Raw genomic sequence first — 20,243 nt, forward strand, 5'->3', positions numbered from 1 at the left:
TCATGGAGTCACTCATGGAGATTATCTCTCTTAGTCTTGTGGATACATTGTGTTCCTTCAGGAGTGCAAAATTAGTAGTCTGTTAGAAAGGAGAGTGTTTTATATCAAGTGGTCAACTGTAACGTGTTCCTTATATCACCAGTCACTCGTGTTTTAAGACAAACATTGGCGACCACGCATAAAGCTGAACCTGCTTTTAACTCTTTAAAAGTCTTTTAAACATCACTATTATTTGTTCCCCTTTACTACCATATTTTAAGCGTTCATTTTAAGCTTTGGAATACTTTCGTTAAACATGTGAGTTTGCTTATTTAGAAAGTGAATGTGTTGTTGTCACAGCTAACAGCACGTAAACTGACGTACGAACCACAGCCAAGCTAATCAGTGTATTGACTTTAGGTGCGTTTCCAGCTGCTTCTTCCAGAGAGTCAGGGGTCTATTGGGAATCCTCCTTATGTATGCTGGAAGGCATCTGAACAAGTCTTGGGCTCTTATTGTGTTGTCTCTGAGCATACTCGCGGTGCCTCTGCTTTTCATGGGGAATGTTGCCTCCCCTGCCGAGTCTTATGTTTTCATAGGGAGTAAATTTCGTGAGCAGATTTGGGTCTAGTCCGTCTAGGATTATCATGTGTCTTTCTCGCCTGCGTTCCAGGGACTACAAGGAAGTATGACAAAGATGATCCCATGTATTAGAAATCTTTTCTTCGAGAATACACTGAGGGCTCTGAATCAGCACTCTCTAGAAAAACGTAGAATTAGGGGGGATTTGTTTGAGGTATATAAATGGGGAACGGAAATAAATAAAGAGAATGTAAATAATGTGCTAAAAATATTTAACCAAGACAGGATTCGCAGCAGTGGTTTCAGTTTAATAAAATAGACTCAGAAAAGATATAGGAAAGCGCTGGTTTGTTAATAGTTTGTGGATAAGTGGAACAAACTCCCAAGTAGCGTCATTGAAGCTAAAACCTTGTGTTTCTTATATTCTTATGATCAACCGTTCCCAGTAATTTAGGTGCTTTTTCGTACTTATACGCGCCGTGAAAATTCTCTGTATATTTTCAAGGTCTGCATTTTCGCCTGCTTGAAAGAGGCTGCTAGTGTACATTAATATTCCAGCCTAGAGATAACAAGCGATTTGAAGAGAATCATTATGGGCTTGGTTCTCTTTAGCCATCCTATAATTTTCCTAGCGTATGTGGTAGATACACTGTTGTGATCTTTGAAAGTGAGATTCTCTGATATCACTGAGAGGTCCTTCACATAAATTTCTCGCTCTATTTTGTGGTTGCAATTTGTTTTATACCCCGAAACAGTTTTTATTTCCTCGAGTTTTCCACAGTGGAGTGATTAAAATTTGTTTATATTGAACTACATGAGGCCCATTAGAAGAGTTGGTTGGTGTCCGCTTGGAAACTTGAAGTGTCTTCGATGACTGTCGCTGTCATGCAAATTCGGGTATCATTACAAAGGAGAACAAGTAGGTAAAGGATGGGAGTGAGTATTGTACCTTTTGGAACAGATCTTTTCACCGTAGCCTCTTCTGCCTTTACTGTTAATCTTTGTGTTCTGTTTGTTAGGAAGTTATAGATCCATCTACCCACTTTTCTTATTATTCCTTTATCACGCATTTTTTGTGCTATTACACCATGACTGTATTTGTCGAAGGCTTTCGCAAAGTCTGTGTATACGACATAAGCATTTGGTCCTCCAGAGCATCCAAGACCATGTCATAGTGGTCCAGTAGTTGTGAGAGGCAGGAGTGACCTGCTCTAAACCCATGCTGTCCTGGGTTATGCAACTGATGTGTACCTAAGTGGTAGCGATCTTGCTTCTTAAAACTCTTTCAAAGATTTTTATAATGTAGCACGTTACTGCTATCGGTCTGTTATTCTTTGCATTTTCTTTACTGCCACCTTTGCGGAGTGGGGATGTCTGCTGGTTGTAGTGACTTTGATGGCCCCTGTGTCTATGCTCCCTCACCAAAGAATATTTAAGGCACGTAAAAGGAGTTTCTTGCACTTGATAAACACGGAGTTCCACGAGTCTGGACCTGGGGCAGAATGCATGGGCATGTCGTTTAATGCTTTTTTCAAAGTCCTGTGGTTTTTGAAAATTATCAGAAATTCTTGAATTAACCAAATTTTGAATCTCGGTCATCAAAAAATTCATTTAGAATATCGACCCTTAGTTTTATTAACGGCTCACTAAAGTCTGAGTCATATAAGGATTTCAATATCTCACTCATTTTTCTGCAGTCATCTGTTGAAGTCCCATCTCGTTTAAGCAGGGGTCCAATACTGGATATGGCTTTTGCCTTAGATTTGGCATAAGAAATGTAGTTTTTTCTTTATTTTCATTAATAGCTTTAAGTTCTTCCTGTGTTTCTTGTGTTATGTATGATTCCTTAAGCTTATGTTCGATATTTGCTATTTCTCTGTCCAGTGCCGCCTTTCGTACTTCATATATTGGCCCCTTTCGGAAGCTCTGTGATTCTTTGCCTTCGCCTGTAGAGGGAGCGCCTCTTTCTAGTTTACATCTTGTCATCTTTTTCTTAAAATAATGTACCTTCAACATACCTCAAGTGCCGAAGAGCTAATTCTTTCTAGGCTAAGGTTCTGATCCGTGTCGTTTAGGATATCCTCCCAGCTTGTTTCATTTAGAACATGATTCATTTGATCCTGCTGTATGTTTTTGTTTTTGCTGATAAGGAACCCTGCGCATACATGTCTGTACTTCTCTTATGCTGTGATCTGAGTATATTGTCTTTGATACTGTTATATTTCGTACCAGATCATCATTATTAATGAAGCAGAGGTCAAGTGTATTTACCTGTCTTGCTGGCTCCACTATTTGCTGGCTTAAGGTTACTTTGGTGCAGAGATTTAATAGTTTATATGTGTGTGAATTTTCATCTGAGCTGCCTCCTGGGGTTGTCTCTGCTAGAACATTATTTGTTAAATTCCTCCATTTTAGGTGTCTTAAGGTTAAATCACCCAGCAACAAGATGTTTGGGGCAGTACTTGGGAGATTTTCCAGACAGTAGTCCATTGATTCACGAAATCGTAATGACACGATTGCAAACAAACCATACCACGGGCGGGATTTGTACCCGCGGTCAGAGAGTTTTGAGACTCTCTGACCGCGGGTTCGTAGTCCATTTTCAAAAACTATTCCTTGAATTATTGGGAAGTTGCAACAGTAGGCTTTTATACAACCACAATAACAAGGTTTTGATTTTCAATCTTTACTGCTCAAACTTCAACTATATCATTTGTGGTGTTTAGTAATTCAGAACTCCGTTCCTAGTTGAATATTTTTTCTGTCTCATCTAGATAAGTTATATCCTTGGATCCATATTTCGTTGTCAAAGTGATCCTTTATGTGGGTCTCTGTGAAAGCCACAAACATTGCATTTAACTCTGTAAGTAGTCCACTAATGAAAGGCATTTTGTTGTTTGTTGATGGCTTTAGACCTTGTATATTTGCAAAAATAAATGTTGTCGTACTGACAGTATGTAAGGAGGAATTATGCTTATATTAACATCTGTTATTCTGGAGTGGAGGCAACTGACTGTGCCTCCACTCCAGTAGCGATCCTCGGTGGTACAGTATTTCTGTAATTTCTTGCCAGTTTCTTTTTCTTCCTGGCACTAAAAAAACCTCTTCCTCTGGAGTGGTTGAGGACATTTCAACTGGAAAGTTTTCTCTAAAAGTGACTTCAGTCACAATGCCCTTCACCAAATATAACTGTGTAGCCACATCTGGTCGATATCGTCATTCCGTTTACACCAGAGCGAATGAATTTCTCAAGAATGTGAATGTTCTTTTCAAGTATGAGTGTTTATGTCAGTCAACTCTTGCCAAGTATGTGTTTAGTGACTTTTTACGTCAGGTGAAAGTTATTATCACTCGTGTGAATTCCCCTTTCAAACACAGTGTTCCTTTTTTTCTTATATTCTTATATGTTTCTGACGAGTGTATGGAATTCTCATCCAGCGTTTGAACATTCTCACACAGCTGTTGAGCAAAGTTATCAAGCTTATGAGTTTTTTTTGTCAATCTTATGAGCATCTCTGTCAAGCTTACAGACAGGCTTATAAAACCTGTAAGATTTCTTGTATAACCTGTGCTCTTAATTTTTTGTCATACGTATGAAATGATCCTGACTACAGAACGACTGTAAATGTCGTGCACCTTGGTGTTCTTGTTAACCATGGGTGAGTGTTCTTGCTAACCATGGGTGAGTGTTCTTGTTAACCATGCGTGAGTGTTTTTATTAACCAAGTGTGAGTGTTCTTGTTAACCATGTGTGAGTGTTCTTGTTAACCATGTGTGAATGTTCTTGTTAACCATGCGTGAGTGTTTTTATTAACCAAGTGTGAGTGTTCTTGCTAACCATGGGTGAGTGTTCTTGTTAACCATGCGTGAGTGTTTTTATTAACCAAGTGTGAGTGTTCTTGTTAACCATGTGTGAGTGTTCTTGTTAACCATGGGTGAGTGTTCTTGTTAACCATGGGTGAGTGTTGTTGTTAACCATGGGTGAATGTTCTTGTTAACCATGGGTGAGTGTTCTTGTTAACCATGAGTGAGTGTTCTTGTTAACCATGTATGAGTGTTCTTGTTAACCATGGGTGAATGTTCTTGTTAACCATGGGTGAGTGTTCTTGTTAACCATGGGTGAGTGTTCTTGTTAACCATGGGTGAGTGTTCTTGTTAACCATGGGTGAGTGTTCTTGTTAACCATGGGTGAGTGTTCTTGTTAACCATGGGTGAGTGTTCTTGTTAACCATGGGTGAGTGTTCTTGTTAACCATGGGTGAGTGTTCTTGTTAACCATGCGTGAGTGTTTTTGTTAACCATGCGTGAGTGTTTTTATTAACCAAGTGTGAGTGTTCTTGTTAACCATGTATGAGTGTTCTTGTTAACCATGAGTGAGTGTTCTTGTAAACCATGGGTGAGTGTTCTTATTAACCATGTGTGAGTGTTCTTGTTAACCATGTGTGAGTGTTCTTGTTAACCATGCGTGAGTGTTCTTATTAACCAAGTGTGAGTGTTCTTGTTAACCATGTGTGAGTGTTCTTGTTAACCATGCGAGAGTGTTCTTATTAACCAAGTGTGAGTGTTCTTGTTAACCATGTGTGAGTGTTCTTGTTAACCATGTGTGAGTGTTCTTGTTAACCATGTGTGAGTGTTCTTGTTAACCATGTGTGAGTGTTCTTGTTAACCATGCGAGAGTGTTCTTATTAACCAAGTGTGAGTGTTCTTGTTAACCATGTGTGAGTGTTCTTGTTAACCATGTGTGAGTGTTCTTGTTAACCAAGTGTGAGTGTTCTTGTTAACCATGTGTGAGTGTTCTTATTAACCATGCCTGAGTGTTCTTATTAACAAAGTGTGAGTGTTCTTGTTAACCATGTGTGAGTGTTCTTGTTAACCATGTGTGAGTGTTCTTGTTAACCATGTGTGAGTGTTCTTGTTAACCATGCGTGAGTGTTCTTATTAACCAAGTGTGAGTGTTCTTGTTAACCATGTGTGAGTGTTCTTGTTAACCATGTGTGAGTGTTCTTGTTAACCAAGTGTGAGTGTTCTTGTTAACCATGTGTGAGTGTTCTTGTTAACCATGTGTGAGTGTTCTTATTAACCATGTGTGAGTGTTCTTGTTAACCATGTGTGAGTGTTCTTATTAACCAAGTGTGAGTGTTCTTGTTAACCAAGTGTGAGTGTTCTTGTTAAGTATCTGCGAATGTTCTTGTCAACCTTATTTAAGTGCTCTTGTCAAGCATGAGTGGGTGTTCTTGTCAAGCATGAGTGGGTGTTCTTGTCAAGCATGAGTGGGTGTTCTTGTCAAGCATGAGTGGGTGTTCTTGTCAAGCATGAGTGGGTGTTCTTGTCAAGCATGAGTGGGTGTTCTTGTCAAGCATGAGTGGATGTTCTTGTCAAGCATGAGTGGGGGTTCTTGTCAAGCATGAGTGGGTGTTCTTGTCAAGCATGAGTGGGTGTTCTTGTCAAACATGAGTGGGTGTTCTTGTCAAGCATGAGTGGGTGTCCTTGTCAAGCATGAGTGGGTGCTCTTGTCAAGCATGAGTGGGTGTTCTTGTAAAGCATGAGTGGGTGTTCTTGTCAAGCATGAGTGGGTGTTCTTGTCAAGCATCAGTGGGTGCTCTTGTCAAGCATGAGTGGGTGTTCTTGTCAAGCTTGAGTGGGTGATCTTGTCAAGCATGAGTGGGTGTTCTTGTCAAGCATGAGTGGGTGTTCTTGTCAAGCATGAGTGGATGTTCTTGTCAAGCATGAGTGGGTGTTCTTGTCAAGCATGAGTGGGTGTTCTTGTCAAGCATGAGTGGGTGTTCTTGTCAAGCATCAGTGGGTGCTCTTGTCAAGCATGAGTGGGTGATCTTGTCAAGCATGAGTGGGTGTTCTTGTCAAGCATGAGTGGGTGTTCTTGTCAAGCATGAGTGGGTGTTCTTGTCAAGCATGAGTGGGTGTTCTTGTCAAGCTTGAGTGGGTGATCTTGTCAAGCATGAGTGGGTGTTCTTGTCAAGCATGAGTGGGTGTTCTTGTCAAGCATGAGTGGATGTTCTTGTCAAGCATGAGTGGGTGTTCTTGTCAAGCATGAGTGGGTGTTCTTGTCAAGCATGAGTGGGTGTTCTTGTCAAGCATGAGTGGGTGCTCTTGTCAAGCTTGAGTGGGTGATCTTGTCAAGCATGAGTGGGTGTTCTTGTCAAGCATGAGTGGGTGTTCTTGTCAAGCATGAGTGGGTGCTTTTGTCAAGCTTGAGTGGGTGATCTTGTCAAGCATGAGTGGGTGTTCTTGTCAAGCATGAGTGGGTGTTCTTGTCAAGCATGAGTGGGTGTTCTTGTCAAGCATGAGTGGGTGTTCTTGTCAAGCATGAGTGGGTGTTCTTGTCAAGTATGAGTGGGTGTTCTTGTCAAGCATGAGTGGGTGCTCTTGTCAAGCATGAGTGGGTGTTCTTGTCAAGCATGAGTGGGTGTTCTTGTCAAGCATGAGTGGGTGTTCTTGTCAAGCATGAGTGGGTGTTCTTGTCAAGCATGAGTGGGTGTTCTTGTCAAGCATGAGTGGGTGTTCTTATCAAGTATGAGTGGGTGTTATTGTCAAGCATGAGTGGGTGTTCTTGTCAAGCATGAGTGGGTGTTCTTGTCAAGCATGAGTGGGTGTTCTTGTCAAGCATGAGTGGGTGTTCTTGTCAAGCATGAGTGGGTGTTCTTCTCATGCAACTGTGGGGCTGTTAGTGACGAAGATGGTGAAAGGTTTCACCAAGATATTTCAACCATGGAAAAATGGTACCAGGACAAATGGGGCACAAGAATGCTTGCAGACTATTGCTGGACATTGGCAAGAGATGATTCTTCATCCCTCTATAAACAGTCAAGCAAAAAGTCAGAGAGTAGGAACGGCAGAGAGTTTAAAACATACTGACACATATTGTACGTTATAATAAAATAATCATATATTACATGTCTCGTATCTTTAAACTTACAGCCAATAAGGTATAGGTTTAAAGATACATAGGAATTAACTAATCGCATTTAAGAAGCACACAACTTTTCAAAAATTGTTGATCTGTGTTTTTTAAGTTATTAATGAAATGTGACGAGCGTAATAAAAAGATATTTAAATATAATGGAGAGAGAGATCGTGTGCTAAATAATAATAATAATAATAATAATAATAATAATAATAATAATAATAATAATAAAAATAATAATAATGATAATAATAATAATAATAATAATAATAATAATAATAATAATAATAATAATAATAATAATAATAATAATAATAATAATAATAATAATAATAATAATAATAATAATAATAATAATAATAATAATAATAATAATAATAATAATAATAATAATATCTTCATCTACTACAAGTACATGTATAAGGTATACACACCATAGCTGACATCAATGACATACTACTGTATATAAAGCCACTTCTAATACTCAGCATTTCGGGCAAATTAGGTCAGTGTCCCAGGATGCGACCCACACCAGTCGACTAACACCCAGGTACCCATTTTACTGATGGGAAACATAGACAACAGGTGTAAAGAACACGCCCAATGTTTCTACCCGCGCTGGGAATCAAACCCAGGCCCTCGCCGTGTGAAGCGAGACCTTTAGCCACCAGACCACCACATGACAGAAGATGCTATTGGCCTCTCAACTGGCAGTGTTCTAGTGGGTGTTACTGGCCTCTCAGCAGGCAGTGTCTTCTAGTGGGTGCTACTGGCCTCTCAGCTGGCAGTGTTCTAGTGGGTGCTACTGGCCTCTCAACTGGCAGTGTTCTAGTGGGTGCTACTGGCCTCTCAGCCGGTAGTGTTCTAGTGGGTGCCTCTTGTTGAGAAATGGCATTAGCTAAGTTTAAATATAGGGAAACTTAACTTAGAAAGACAGCTCATCGCCTGCACAGCCGCCCCTGCAGACGAGGTCTTGAGAAGCTGTCGAAGTCATCTCTCAACGGGCTGTAAGGAGTTATAATTTGTAAGATTATAAATTACCCCTAGGGGGTGTTATGTCAGCATATTTCATTCACTGATTGCTGACAAACTTACGTGTGTGGACTCAAAGGTCCGCATATCACCAGGGTTTATGATAAGTGACTAACTCACGATTTTATACTCAACTGCGCAGTCAATAGTAGCACATCACGAGTTAGAACACTTACCTGGGTATATGTATGTGACCCGTAATTACGCCCGGATATCCGTTGAGTTGATTGAAGAATAGTGTTGTTTGAAGAATGTCGCACTACACTCTGTTGGATCGCAACACTCGTTGTTACACTGTTCATCAATAATTGTTCACACAATATCACTAAGAAGTTGATCACACTTCTCTTAAGTGTTTATTGTGTTTTGTGAGACACTTTGTTCACACTAACGCACAGATCGTTCTTTGTTGGTTATCCTGGTGTCAGTGTCACTCTCAGTAGAGTCAAAAGTAATCTGAAGACGCCACAACGCCCCACGCCGTCACTGCCCCCAGCACAAAGGAAAAGCTGACCTAGTACTTTTGCTTCCTTGCCAATTCCTCGATGAAGCAAAGCAGAATGTTTAAATCTTGCTGTCTTAAGCATAGACAACAATGTCCACTATCTTTACTATGGTAATAAAGTGGGAGCAGGATTTTCCTTAATTGTCCTGCTAAGGTAAGAGATGTACTGTCTCTTATTAAAATACACTCTGCAACACTGGACTGCAAGGAGCAGCGGTCGCTTGACCACGTCGCATACTAGTACTGCATCTGGGATCAATTACTTGCTGTAGCAGAAAAACAAGATATTTGCCCCATCTGAGAGGGCTGGGTCCCTCAGGGCTGAAAGGGGCTGAAGGGGCTGAAGGGGGCTGAAAGGGGTAGATGCCCCCGTCCTGGAGAAAATTTCTCCACACTGGGGGGCGGCGGAGGCTCGCTGCAGGTGAACTATTCATCACTTAACATTAATTTAATTTTCTCACTCGCCAGCACTGCTGCTTGTCTTTTCTGAACAGCTTTAGTCTGTGTGGTTTCTGGAGAATCACTAATTTTGTTTTCTACACTGTGTAATTCTAATGGTACTAGTTTATTTATTGTCCACTTATTCACTACACCTTTGCTTAAAACATCAACTGTCCTGATGATTCCATTTGCATCAGGATATATGGTCACAATTTTTCCAAGTGGCCATTGGGACCTCGGACCATCATTGTCGATAATCACTATGTCACCAGGTCTTAAGGACTTATGATTTTCAGGAACACGAGCTCCATAGAAGTGTTCTCTCAATGAGGTGAGATAGTCTTCTCGCCAAATTTTCTCCCAACGTTCAATCACTTTATTAAGGTGTTTGAATTTACGTCTGAGTTACTCAGGTTGGAAATAAGAAGGATCCTCTATGATTTCTTTATCATTCATGGGAGGAACGGGTTCGAGCATTCTGCCATGGAGTAAATGAGATGGACTTAACACTTCTAAATTGTCCAGATCATCGGTAACATAAGTTAGAGGTCTGTTGTTGATTCTATTTTCTATTTCAGTCACAACTGTACGGAATTCTTCTAAGTCTATTCTCTGACGATGAAGAGTCTTCCTTAAACAACGTTTTACAATGCCGATCATTCTTTCATAAAATCCGCCGTGCCATGGAGATTTAGGAGGAATGTATCTCCAACGACAACTGCGTTGATTCAGCATCTGTTCTACTTCTGGTTGATCAAAGATCTTGCTTATATAAGCAGCACCAGCAACAAAGTTCGCTGCATTGTCTGAAATCATCAGTCTGGGACACGCCCTTCTGGCTGCAAACCTTCTGAATAATTTGATAAAAGTTTCAGCAGACATGTCAGTGGCTACTTCTAGATGTACTGCTCTAGTTGTAGCACAAGTGAACAAACAGATGTACACCTTGATGGGAACTTTGTCAACTGATTTGGTTAAAATTATTGGTCCAGTGTAATCTACACCTGTCACCTCAAATGGAGTGATATGACAAACTCTTTCAGAGGGATATGGAGGTGGACCTGGATACTGACATACTCGCATATCATAGTGACGACAAGTAATACAGTCCTTTATTTGTTTTTTCACACTTTGTCGACCATGAGGTATCCAGTAGGATTGTCGTATATGACAAAGTGTGTCAGCTACCCCACCATGTAACACGTTACTGTGGGCGTTTTGCACAATCAGTTTTGTTAGCCAATGATTCTTGGGGATCAATATTGGATGTATGGCTTCTTTAGGTAGTGAAGAATTATGAATTCTTCCTCGACATCTTATAATCTTTTCTGAGTCGAGATAAAGTCCTAAAGAATTAATAATAACAGGTTTCTTTGCGGATTTATCTTGTGTTTCTAGAAATTTATATTCTGTAGAGAAAACATCTTTCTGTATTAGTTTCACCCAGTATTTAATGGGTTCAAGATATTCGTAATCAGGTTTTATTCCTTTAATGAATTTAAAGACAAGAGCTGTAACTCTTAAGAGTTTACCCAAAGATGAGTATTTAGATCCATCAATGACTATTTCTGTTGTGTCTGCAGTATTTACACAACTTATTTCTGCTGTGTTCAAGCAGACTGTTTCTTCTGGCATAATGTGAGCCTTTTGCTGAGGCCAGTTATTTTCATTAGAGAGCCAGTTCGGTCCGTGGAGCCATAATTTATTATCCACAAATTTCTTGAGTGGGACACCACGTGACAACATGTCAACTGGATTCTCTTGGGTAGAGACGTGGAGAAAGAGATAATCTCTCTGCATCTCTTTTATTTCTGCTACTATGTTCTGTACATAGACCAACTTACTCTTATTATTTCTTAACCACTGGAGAACTGCTTCATTATCACTCCAGATCACGGTTTTCTCAATAGTGAGATGATCAAGTACTTTGTTGAGATAGACAGCTAATTTTGTACCTACATAGAGTGCTCTCAGTTCCAATTGTGGTACTGTTCTGACCTTCAAGGGTGCTACCCTGGCCTTTGAAGTAATTAGTGTACTTCCTTCAGCATTACTCATGTAAGCTACAGCGCCATAACCTCTGGTTGACGCATCACAGAACACATGTAATGTGTACTTGTTTCCCTCTTGACCTATTTGTCTGGGAAATTTAATTTGATGAAGTTGTTTAAACTCCTTGGATATTTCATCCCATGCTTGACTCATTTCCAGAGGCAAGTTCTCATCCCATCCAATTTTGAGCTTCCATGCATCTTGCATAAGTATTTTACCTTTTATGGTAATTGGTGAGACGAGTCCTAGAGGATCAAAACATTGTGATACCTCTGACAGTAAACTACGTTTAGTGAGTGTACTGCATGATTTATTGTTTATCTTTTTGAGACTCAAAGTATCTTCCTGTGTGTTCCAATTAAATCCCAGCATATTGTTGCAATCAGGAATTTCAGCTTCAGGGAAATCTTCTTTGATAAGTTCCCTTAATTGCTTTGAATTTGTATTCCACATCATTAGAGACATATTTGCTTCTTTCATCTCCTTGTTAGCTTCTCTGAATAAGGATTTCAAATCCTCCTCTTTATTCACAGTACCTTCAAGATTGTCCACATAGAAACTTTTCTTTAAGACTTCTTTGAAGGGACTTTCAGATTTCTTCAAATGTGTATTTAGAGTAGCTTCTAGTAAGAATGGAGAGGATGTTGCACCAAATAATACTGATTTGAAACGATAAGTTTTCACAGGACTTTGAGGATCATGTGGATTTTCAGGCCACAAGAATCGAGTATAATCTCTATCTATTTCTTGTAGTCCTACTCTTAAGAAAGCTTTGGAAATATCAGCCGTGTAGGCATATGGGTTCGTGCGAAATTTCATAAGCACGTCTCCAAGCATCTCAGTGAGGGTCCGGTCATCAGACAGTCATTAAGACTTGCTACATCTTTATTTGCACGTTCGCTGCAATTATATACAACACGTAGTGGAGTGGTTTCAGAATCTTTTCTGACTCCATGGTGCGGGAGATAATGAGCTTCTGTCTTCAACTTGTCTTCGACTATTTCCTCAATGAATTTATTGTCCAACTGTTCTTGTATGATATTATCATAGACAGTCAGTAGCTCTGGTTTCTTCCTGAGCTCATGTATTTGTGCTTTCATTTGTCCGAAAGCCATGCGATAATTGCTAGGCAGATGTGGTGGATTTAATTTCCATGGTAACCTAACCCAATACTGTCCATCTTTATATTTGACAGTGTCCAAATATTGGTTATAAGTCTGAGACTCTTGTGGGCTTGGTTTATTTACATCAATACCTATCGCATCTAAATCCCACAACTTATCAACTGGTTCATTCATTTCTTCCAGTAATGATAATTTTTGCGGTGGTACATGATCAGCGGTTATTCTCGTAACTAGTACATTTTCCACTGAATCAATATCAGCTTCTTTCCCACTTTGAGAGGGAATGGGACCACATATCATGTGGCCTCCTGCTGTTTTCAGCAAGTGAACATCATGTTTACTTACTATATTTTGCACAAAACAATGATAATAATCACTTCCAATGATTAAATCAATTTGACTAATAGTGTCCGTCTGTATGTCAGGACAGGCTAACTTGACCTTAGCTGCTTTCAGTGCTGCAACTGTTTCTTTTAATCCCTGGATTTGCACAGACTTGGGCAAATCATCTACTACCACAGCTTCTACTGTCATTTTCCTGTTTCCTATACCAACAGTGATTCTGGCTAGGTCATATGTCCGTTTACCAGAATTGTGGAAAAAAACAGCTATATCTAACTGCACTTTGGCATAGGGTTGTTTATTCAGTTTCTACAACACTGTTCTTCTTATGAAGGACCTTTGTGAGCCTTGATCAAATAGTGTTAGCACATTGGTTTTGTGTAATTTATTAGATAACTCAACTCGAGCTATCGGGAGATCAGTTGCTTTAAACTTATCTCTCACATTTAATGCTGTTGCTTGTTGACTTCCTAATTCTGTGGAAGTCTTCTGCTGTTCAGCAAAAGTATTTGGGCATAATGCTGTATGATGCATACCCTTGCATTTAAAACACTTCTTCAGTGAGCATTTTCCTCACTTGTGTTCACCTAAACACTTGATGCATCTTTTCAGCTGATGAACACGTTGTTTACGTGCCTCCATTGATGTGTATTGAATACAATACTGTGCCCAATGTGTTCCATCACAATGTACACATTTTGGTGTACGTTTATGTATGACAGTCTGTTTACTGTCTATTGTATTCACAGCTTGATAAATGCCTATATGGGATTTCCCATTATGTGGTTTAGTGGGAGTAGGTATACTCTTTCTATACTGAGTTGAAGGTTTATTATCCACAGGATTTGTGGATTGTTCATCTTGTCTCGTTGCTTGCATGCATGAAACTATTGTTTGTAAACCATTGCTAATTTCTTCACAAGTGAAATAGCGTTTATTGAACATAATATTTTATCATTCAATAGTTTGTGGTGACAACTTATCCTGTACAATACCACTGATAAACCAATCACATTGTCTTAGGTCATATTTAGCACCTAGAGATCTGAGACTATTGTCTAATGTGATTCTAAATGCCTGTAAGTCTGAAAAAACAATGTTTGGGTGGCTTCAAGCTTGATATTAAGACTGCATGTCTAACTCTAGCCTTGTCAGCATCAAAGTAATTGTCTGCTAAGACACGTAAGGCTATTTGATAATTGCCTTTAACCACCGGAAATGACTTAATCAGTTCATAGGGTTCTCCCTCCACAAGACATTTAAGATAATTGAACTTAGCAATCTCATCTATGTCAGTGTTGCGAATAAGAATTTGTTTAAAAACTTCAGAATGTGGCCTGTTACCATTTATTTCTTATGCAACAAGATTTTTGGATCCGAGTTATTTAAAGGTATTTTAGAGTCTAGGGGAAATAATTTCAACTGGGAAACTCCATAGAATAATATTCAAATTTATTAAAGTATTTAAATACAATACTTTATCTTCTCTTTGTAGTTAATGTAACTTAATACTTTGTACAATAAATTTACCATATACATTTAGTTCAAAATCATGGAAATGTCACATTAATAAGGAAGTTTAATTATTCTTCCTGTAATTAAGACTTCAATAACATTTACGCCTTTGTCTTAACAAGACTGTAAACTCAAAATACAAAAGGTACAAGATTTAAAAAGACCTTTGAATCTGGCCATAAAGTATCTCTATGGATTACTGAACTGACCAAGTATATAAATATCAAAAGAATCTTTCAGAGTAATTAGGAACAAACTGAGTCAGCTCTTGAGTCCAATTCTCAAAACCATTCAACTGTACACCGTAAGAGCCAATATACGATCAGTTGTCAGGGCTAGAGCTGGGAGCAGACTGACTACTTGCCAGTCTGTTGACACATCGTCAGGTTGGATCAGCTGACCCAAACGTCAGCCAGCCGGACATAAACAATTGAACAATTCACCGGATGGTTCCGAGACTTAAACTCTATATACACAAGAAATCCTACCTAACAATAATAATAAAATAATAGAGATAATAATAACAAAATAGTGATAATACCAAAATAGTGATAATACCAAAATAGTGATAATACCAAAATAGTGATAATAACAAAATAGTGATAATACCAAAATAGTGATAATACCAAAATAGTGATAATAACAAAATAGCAATAATAACAATAATAGTGATAATACCATGGTATTTTTCATATACTAACAGATAATAATATAACGCCGAAAGTCTCTATTTTAGCTATAAACGGGGACTTTCGCGCTATAATATTAAGTGATGAACATATTCTCTTACAATAGGATGACCAATTTCGAAGATATAACAGTCAGTTCGTGAATTTACTATGGATTGAAAACCACTAATGAATTCTTCATAATTATGACCTTGGAAAATAGGTAATGACAACGTAGGTAAGCTTGGTAATGGGACACTTGTTGTTGTTACAGGTGTAACAGGTGTTTGACCACTAGTTACAGTAGGTCTCTGTGACAGAGTTTTGCAGCAGATAGCCGCAAAACCTTAATTGTTGATTACTAAAGGTATCCAAAACATTTTTAATTTCATCCTCAGATGGGTCTGATTCAAGAAATTTATTTTCATAATGTGTATAGCCTGAATTAATTATTTTCAGACGTTGTATAAGTAATTCAAATTTGTCCTCAAGATCATCAAAATCTATGTTTGTATCTTGAGTTAATCCTATACAGACTGAAATTAGATTTTCTAATTGTGTAATCTTAGTCTGTAAAGACTGAAACTGAGTTTTCAAACAAGCCATTATAATGGTATACTGAAAATTCTAGCACCACACTTAGAGTGTTTAAAAAACACTGTACTGCTATAAACAGCTGAGTTTTTGTTATGCTTAAGTCAGCAATAATCGAATCAGACACTATTGACCTACTAAGCTTAACCTCAGGGTCAATGACCATGAAGGGTACAGAGTACATGTGGCTGGAGTTTATGGCTTGAGTTTGCTGTGTCAGCCTGACCACGATGATTAATCTGACCACGATGATTAATCGTAAATAACGTTATACACTTCATTCACTATACACTATAAATGTCACTGTATAACTGTAAATCACACGTGAATATTACTTACACATATATAAATGTCACTGTTAATATGTATTTGAAAGCTTACACTTTATATATAAGTTCCTTTAATATAACAGGTATATCTATAAGAAACAAACTTTAACACAATCTTATCTCTTAATTTCTGTTTATAAACATAATAAACACTATGTGTATATACACTCAGACAAACCGAACATCACTTGGGTTGTTGTTGAATTAGTCAGCACTTCTTCGAGTTTGGAGCAGTGGATGCCGGGTTCCATCCCCTGTTTTCTTGTTGGGTGAGTTACCCAGCTCCCGTTTTCTTTGGGTGAGCTCTGGGTGAGCACCCGTTTTCTTTTGGCTGTCCATTCTCTGTGATTGAGTCTGGAGGGACTCATTTATACTGATTTATATTGTAAAACACTAGTATTACAGCTTTTTTCGAAGGACCTTGCCTCGTAGGTTATTTGTACACTGTAGTACAACATATTTGGGCCACAGTGTGGCCTTTATCCGGTTCGAGCACGACCAATATGTTGAGAAATAGCATTAGCTAAGTTTAAATATAGGGAAACTTAACTTAGAAAGACAGCTCATCGCCTGCACAGCTGCCCCTGCAGATGAGGTCTTGAGAAGCTGTCGAGGTCATCTCTCAACGGGCTGTAAGGAGTTATAATTTGTAAGATTATAAATTACCCCTAGGGGGTGTTATGTCAGCATATTTCATTCACTGATTGCTGACAAACTTACGTGTGTGGACTCAAAGGTCCGCATATCACCAGGGTTTATGATAAGTGACTAACTCACGATTTTATACTCAACTGCGCAGTCAATAGTAGCACATCACGAGTTAGAACACTTACCTGGGTATATGAATCTGACCCGTAATTACGCCCGGATATCCGTTGAGTTGATTGAAGAATAGTGTTGTTTGAAGAATGTCGCACTACACTCTGTTGGATCGCAACACTCGTTGTTACAATGTTCATCAATAATTGTTCACACAATATCACTAAGAAGTTGATCACACTTCTCTGTAAGTGTTTATCGAGTTTTGTGAGACACTTTGTTCACACTAACGCACAGATCGTTCTTTGTTGCTTATCCTGGCGACAGTGTCACTCTCAGTAGAGCCAAAAGTAATCTGAAGACGCCACAACGCCCCACGCTGTCACTGCCCCCAGCACAAAGGAAAAGCTGACCTAGTACTTTTGCTTCCTTGCCACTTCCTCGATGAAGCAAAGCAGAATGTTTAAATCTTGCTGTCTTAAGCATAGACAACAATGTCCACTATCTTTACTATGGTAATAAAGTGGGAGCAGGATTTTCCTTAATTGTCCTGCTAAGGTAAGAGATGTACTGTCTCTTATTAAAACACACTCTGCAACACTGGACTGCAAGGTGCAGTGGTCGCTTGACCACGTGGCATACTAGTAATGCATCTGGGAACAATTACTTGCTGTAGCAGTAAACAAGATATTTGCCCTTTCTGAGAGGGCTGGGTCCCTCAGGGCTGAAAGGGGCTGAAGGGGCTGAAGGGGGCTGAAGGAGGTAGATACCCCACTCCTGGAGAAAATTTCTCCACACTACTGGCCTCTCAGCTGGCAGTGTTCTAGTGGGTGCTACTGGCCGCTCAGCTGGCAGTGTGTTCTAGTGGGTGCTACTGGCCTCTCAACTGGCAATGTGTTCTAGGGTGCTACTGGCCTCTCAACTGGCAGTGCTCTAGTGGATGCTACTGGCCTCTCAACTAGCAGTGTTCTAGTGGGTGCTACTGGCCTCTCAGCTGGCAGTGTGTTCTAGGGTGCTACTGGCCTCTCAACTGGCAGTGCTCTAGTGGATGCTACTGGCCTCTCAACTAGCAGTGTTCTAGTGGGTGCTGCTGGCCTCTCAACTGGCAGTGTGTTCTAGGGTGCTACTGGCCTCTCAACTGGCAGTGCTCTAGTGGATGCTACTGGCCTCTCAGCTGGCAGTGTGTTCTAGGGTGCTACTGGCCTCTCAACTGGCAGTGCTCTAGTGGATGCTACTGGCCTCTCAGCTGGCAGTGTGTTCTAGGATGCTACTGGCCTCTCAACTGGCAATGTGTTCTAGGGTGCTACTGGCCTCTCAACTGGCAGTGCTCTAATGGATGCTACTGGCCTCTCAACTGGCAGTGTTCTAGTGGGTTTTACTTACCTCTCAGCTGGCAGTGTTCTATTGGGTGCTACTGGCCTCTCAACTGGCAGTGTTCTAGTGGGTGCTACTGGCCTCTCAGCTGGCAGTATGCTCTAGAGGGTGCTACTGGCCTCTCTGCTTGCAGTGTTCTAGTGGGTGCTACTGGCCTCTCAGCTGGCAGTGTGTTCTAGTGGGTGCTTCTGGCCTCTCAGCTGGCAGTGATCTAGTGGGTGCTACTGGCCTGTCAACTGGCAGTGTGCTCTAGTGGGTGCTACTGGCCTCTCAGCTGGCAGTGTTCTAGTGGGTGCTACTGGCCTCTCAACTGGCAGTGTGTTCTAGTGGGTGCTACTGACCTCTCAGCTGGCAGTGCTCTAGTGGGTGCTACTGGCCTCTCAGCTGGCAGTGTGTTCTAGTGGGTGCTACTGGCCTCTCAGCTGGCAGTGTGTTCTAGTGGGTGCTACTGGCCTCTCAGCTGGCAGTGTGTTCTAGTGGGTGCTACTGGCCTCTCAGCTGGCAGTGTTCTAGTGGGTGCTACTGGCCTCTCAGCTGGCAGTGTGTTCTAGTAGGTGCTACTGGCCACTCAACTGGCAGTGCTCTAATGGGTGCTACTGGCCTCTCAACTGGCAGTGTTCTAGAGCGTGCTACTGGCCTCTCAACTGGCAGTGTTCTAGTGGGTGCTACTAGCCTCTCAACTGGCAGTGTTCTAGTGGGTTCTACTGGCCTCTCAACTGGCAGTGTTCTAGTGAATGCTACAGGCCTCTCAACTGGCAGTGTTCTAGTGAATGCTACTGGCCTCTCTGCTGGCAGTGTGTTCTAGTGGGTGCTACTGGCCTCTCAGCTGGCAGTGTGTTCTAGTGGATGCTACTGGCCTCTCAGCTGGCAGTGTTCTAGTGGATGCTACTGGCTTCTCAGCTGGCAGTGTTCTAGTGGATGCTACTGGCCTCTCAGGTGGCAGCGTTCTAGTGGGTTCTACTGGCCTCACAGCTGGCAGCGTTCTAGTGGGTGCTACTGGCCTCTCAGCTGGCAGTGTTCTAGTGGGTTCTGCTGGCCTCTCAACTGGCAGTGTGTTCTAGTGGGTGCTACTGGCCTCTCAACTGGCAGTGTTCTAGTGGGTGCTACTGGCCTCTCAACTGGCAGTGTTCTAGTGGATGCTACTGGCCTCTCAGCTGGCAGTGTTCTAGTGGGTGCTACTGGCCTCTCAGCTGGCAGTGTTCTAGTGGATGCTACTGGCCTCTCAGCTGGCAGTGTGTTCTAGTGGATGCTACTGGCCTCTCAGCTGGCAGTGTTCTAGTGGGTGCTACTGGCCTCTCAGCTGGCAGTGTTCTAGTGGATGCTACTGGCCTCTCAGCTGGCAGTGTTCTAGTGGGTGCTACTGGCCTCTCAGCTGGCAGTGTTCTAGGGGATGCTACTTGCCTCTCAGCTGGCAGTGTTCTAGTGGATGCTACTGGCCTCTCAGCTGGCAGTGTTCTAGTGGATGCTACTGGCCTCTCAGCTGGCAGTGTTCTAGTGAATGCTACTGGCCTCTCAGCTGGCAGTGTTCTAGTGGATGCTACTGGCCTCTCAGCTGGCAGTGTTCTAGTGGATGCTACTGGCCTCTCAGCTGGCAGTGTTCTAGTGGGTGCTACTGGCCTCTCAGCTGGCAGTGCGTTCTAGTGGGTGCTACTGGCCTCTCAACTGGCAGTGTGTTCTAGTGGATGCTACTGGCCTCTCAACTGGCAGTGTGTTCTAGTGGATGCTACTGGCGTCTCAGCTGGCAGTGTTCTAGTGGATGCTACTGGCCTCTCAGCTGGCAGTGTTCTAGTGGATGCTACTGGCCTCTCAACTGGCAGTGTTCTAGTGGGTGCTACTGGCCTCTCAGCTGGCAGTGTGTTCTAGTGGGTGCTACTGGCCTCTCAGCTGGCAGTGTTCTAGTGGGTGCTACTGGCCTCTCAGCTGGCAGTGTTCTAGTGGGTGCTACTGGCCTCTCAGCTGGCAGTGTGTTCTAGTGGGTGCTACTGGCCTCTCAGCTGGCAGTGTGTTCTAGTGGGTGCTACTGGCC

Source organism: Cherax quadricarinatus, chromosome 52 (assembly GCF_038502225.1).
Source record: "Cherax quadricarinatus isolate ZL_2023a chromosome 52, ASM3850222v1, whole genome shotgun sequence".
NCBI lineage: Eukaryota > Metazoa > Arthropoda > Malacostraca > Decapoda > Parastacidae > Cherax > Cherax quadricarinatus.